Source organism: Amblyomma americanum, chromosome 1 (assembly GCF_052857255.1).
Source record: "Amblyomma americanum isolate KBUSLIRL-KWMA chromosome 1, ASM5285725v1, whole genome shotgun sequence".
Taxonomy (NCBI): domain Eukaryota; kingdom Metazoa; phylum Arthropoda; class Arachnida; order Ixodida; family Ixodidae; genus Amblyomma; species Amblyomma americanum.
This window is the reverse complement of record NC_135497.1, coordinates 494,674,182-494,678,790: the sequence shown is the minus strand read 5'-3', so window position 1 is coordinate 494,678,790 and position 4,609 is coordinate 494,674,182. Positions and strand designations below refer to the sequence as shown.

Below are 4,609 nucleotides of genomic sequence, written 5' to 3'. Positions count from 1 at the left end.
TTTACTTTACCTTGTCTGCTAATACCTTAACGAGGGTCTCGGTTCTGGCAGTCTTGATGCCACAGGTTGCTTAAGACGGCTCTCGCACAGTTTCCGTCCTCACCATTAGATGACGTTCCATGTCACGCTCACGGTATCACAGGACGGGCTACGTCCGCCGCTATGATCGAGGGTAGCGCTCGTGGACACTCTCAAGGTTCGCGTACACCAAATAAACACAAATACCCACGAGAGCAGCAGATTCGACAGCCGTCGCCGTAGCTCAGTTGGTAAGAGCACCGGACGCAATATTCGGAGGTCGTGGGTTTGGATCCCACCGGTGGCATTGTTGTTTTTTCTGCTGCTTTATAAGTTATTTTTTGAAGCGATTTATTAATCTAAGTAACATTATCCCACTGATAAACACAACACAGTAAAAACATAACGTTCCCTCTGCACCTTGGTTTCGGTGACTGTTGGCTCCCTTCATAAGTTTGTCAAACGGGCCCCTCATTTACTTTACCTTGTCTTCTAATAGCTTAACGAGGGTCTCGGTTCTGGCAGTCTTGATGCCACAGATTGCCTAAGAGGGTTCTCGCACAGTTTCCGCGCTCGCCGTTAGATGACGTTCCACGTCACGCTCACGGTATTACAGGACGTGCTACGTCCGCCGCTATGATCGACGGTAGTGCTGGTGAACACTCTCAAGGTTCGCGTACACCAAATAAACATAAATACCCACGAGAGCAGCAGATTGAACAGCCGTCCCCGTGGCTCAGTTGGTAAGAGCACCGGACGCGATATTCGGAGGTCGTGGGTTCGGATCCCACCGGCGGCATGGTTGTTTTTCTGCTGCTTTATAAGTAATTCTCTTTAAGCGATTTATTAATCTAAGTAACATTATCCCACTGATAAGCACAACACATTAAAAAAAAACGTTCCCCTATGCACCTTGGTTTCGGTGACTGTTGGCTAACTTCATAAGGTTGTCAAAGGGGCCCCTCATTTACTTTACCTTGTCTGCTAATACCTTAACGAGGGTCTCGCTTCTGGCAGTATTGATACCACAGGTTGCTTTAGAGGGCTCTCGCACTGTTTCCGCCCTCGCCGTTTGATGACATTCAACGTCACGCTCGCGGTATTACAGGAAGTGCTACGACCGCCGCTATGGTAGAGCGTAGCACTGGTGAACACTCTCAAGGTTCGCGTACACCAAATAAACATAAATACCCACGAGAGCAGCAGATTGGACAGCCGTCGCCGTAGCTCAGTTGGTAAAAGCACCGGACGCGATATTCGGAGGTCGTAGGTTCGGATCCCTCCGGCGGCATGGTTGTTTTTCCCTTGCTTTATAAGTAATTGTCTTTAAGCGATTTATTTATCTAAGTAATATTATCCCACTGATAAGCACAACACATAAAAAAAATAACGTTCCCCTATGCACCTTGGTTTCGGTGACCGTTGGCCCCTTCATAGGTTCGTCAAACGGCCCCGTCATTTACTTTACCTTGTCTGCTAATACCTTAACGAGGGTCTCTGTTCTGGCAGTCTTGATGCCACAGGTTTCTTAAGAGGGCTCTCGCACAGTTTCCGCCCTCACCATTAAATGACGTTCCATTTCGCGCTCACGGTATTACAGGACGGGCTACATCCGCCGCTATGATAGAGGGTAGCGCTGGTGGACACTCTCAAGGTTCGCGTACACCAAATAAACATAAATACCCACGAGAGCTGCAGATTGGACAGCCGTCGCCGTAGCTCAGTTGGTAAGAGCACCGGACGCGATATTGGGAGGTCGTGGGTTCAGATCCCACCGGCGGCACGGTTTTTTTCTGCTCCTTTAAAAGTTTTTTTCTTTAAGCGGTTTATTAATCTAAGTAACATTATCCCACTGATAAGCACAACACGTTAAAAACATAACGTTCCCCTATACACCTTGGTTTCGGTGACTGTTGGCTCTCTTCATAAGTTTGTCAAACCGGCCCCTCATTTACTTTACCTTGTCTGCTAATAGCTTAACGAGGGTCTCTGTTCTGGCGGTCTTGATGCCACATGTTGCTTAAGAGGGCTCTCGCACAGTTTCCGCCCTCACCATTAGATGACGTTCCATTTCACGCTCACGGTATTACAGGACGGGCTACATCCGCCGCTATGATAGAGGGTAGCGCTGGTGGACACTCTCAAGGTTCGCGTACACCAAATAAACATAAATACCCACGAGAGCAGCAGATTGGACAGCCGTCGCCGTAGCTCAGTTGGTAAGAGCACCGGACGCGATATTGGGAGGTCGTGGGTTCAGATCCCACCGGCGGCACGGTTTTTTTCTGCTCCTTTAAAAGTAATTTTCTTTAAGCGGTTTATTAATCTAAGTAACATTATCCCACTGATAAGCACAACACGTTAAAAACATAACGTTCCCCTATACACCTTGGTTTCGGTGACTGTTGGCTCTCTTCATAAGTTTGTCAAACCGGCCCCTCATTTACTTTACCTTGTCTGCTAATAGCTTAACGAGGGTCTCTGTTCTGGCAGTCTTGATGCCACATGTTGCTTAAGAGGGCTCTCGCACAGTTTCCGCCCTCACCATTAGATGACGTTCCATTTCACGCTCACGGTATTACAGGACGGGCTACATCCGCCGCTATGGTCGAGGGTAGCGCTGGTGAACACTCTCAGAGATCGCGTACACCAAATAAACATCAATACCCACGAGAGCAGCAGATTGGACAGCTGTCGCCGTAGCTCAATTGGTAACAGCACCAGACGCGATATTCTGAGGTCGTAGGTTCGGATCCCACCGGCGGCATGGTTGTTTTTCCCCTGCTTTATAAGTAATTTTCTTTAAGCGATTTATTAATCTAAGCAATATTATCCCACTTATAAGCACAACACATTAAAAAACATAACGTTCTCCTATGCACCTTGGTTTCGGTGACTGTTGGCTCCCTTCACAGGTTCGTCAAACGGCCCCGTCATTTACTTTACCTTGTCTGCTAATACCTTAACGAGGGTCTCGGTTCTGGCAGTCTTGATGCCACAGGTTGCTTAAGACGGCTCTCGCACAGTTTCCGTCCTCACCATTAGATGACGTTCCATGTCACGCTCACGGTATCACAGGACGGGCTACGTCCGCCGCTATGATCGAGGGTAGCGCTCGTGGACACTCTCAAGGTTCGCGTACCCCATAAAAACATCAATACCCACGAGAGCAGCAGATTGGACAGCCGTCGCCGTAGCTCAGTTGGTAAGAGCACCGGACGCGACATTCGGAGGTCGTGGGTTCAGATCCCACCGGCGGCACGGTTTTTTTCTGCTCCTTTAGAAGTAATTTTCTTTAAGCGATTTATTAATCTAAGTAACATTATCCCACTGATAAGCACAACACATTAAAAACATAACGTTCCCCTATACACTTGGTTTCGGTGACTGTTGGCTCTCTTCATAAGTTTGTCAAACCGGCCCCTCATTTACTTTATCTTGTCTGCTAATAGCTTAACGAGGGTATCGGTTATGTCAGTCTTGATGCCACAGGTTGCTTAAGAGGGTTCTCGCACAGTTTCCGCCCTTGCCGTTAGATGACGTTCCATGTCACGCTCACGGTATTACAGGACGGGCTACGTCCACCGCTATGATCGAGGGTAGCGGGGGTGAACACTCTCAAGGTTCGCGTACACCAAATAAACATAAATACCCACGAGAGCAGCAGATTGGACAGCCGTCTCGGCAGCTGAGTTGGTAAGAGCACCGGACGAGATATTCGGTGGTCGTGGGCTCGGATCCCACCAGCGGCATAGTTGTTTTTTCTGCTGCTTTATAAGTAATCTTCATTAAGCGATTTATTAATCTAAGTAAGATTATTCCACTGATAAGCCCAACACATTAAAAAAAACATAACGTTCCCCTATACACCTTGGTTTCGGTGACTGTTGGCTCCCTTCCTAAGTTTGTCAAACGGGCCCCTCATTTACTTTATCTTGTCTGCTAATAGCTTAACGAGGGTATCGGTTATGTCAGTCTTGATGCCACAGGTTGCTTAAGAGGGTTCTCGCACAGTTTCCGCCCTTGCCGTTAGATGACGTTCCATGTCACGCTCACGGTATTACAGGACGGGCTACGTCCACCGCTATGATCGAGGGTAGCGGGGGTGAACACTCTCAAGGTTCGCGTACACCAAATAAACATAAATACCCACGAGAGCAGCAGATTGGACAGCCGTCTCGGCAGTTGAGTTGGTAAGAGCACCGGACGCGATATTCGGTGGTCGTGGGCTCGGATCCCACCAGCGGCATAGTTGTTTTTTCTGCTGCTTTATAAGTAATCTTCATTAAGCGATTTATTAATCTAAGTAAGATTATTCCACTGATAAGCCCAACACATTAAAAAAAACATAACGTTCCCCTATACACCTTGGTTTCGGTGACTGTTGGCTCCCTTCATAAGTTTGTCAAACGGGCCCCTCATTTACTTTACCTTGCCTGCTAATAGTTTAACGAGGGTCTCGGTTATGTCAGTCTTGATGCCACAGGTTGCTTAGGAGGGCTCTCGCACAGTTTCCACCCTCGCCGTTAGATGACGTTCCACGTCACGCTCGCGGTATTACAGGACGTGCTACGTCCGCCGCTATGGTCGA

The 4,609-nt window shown here is 48.1% G+C and overlaps 1 non-coding gene across 1 annotated transcript; it reads left to right on the top strand.

The window, feature by feature from the left end:
- The first annotated feature begins 251 nt into the window (after positions 1-251).
- Positions 252-325, top strand: TRNAL-CAA (transfer RNA leucine (anticodon CAA)). Its single transcript has one exon. It is a non-coding gene; the product is annotated as a tRNA-Leu (tRNA).
- Positions 326-4,609: the final 4,284 nt, after the last annotated feature.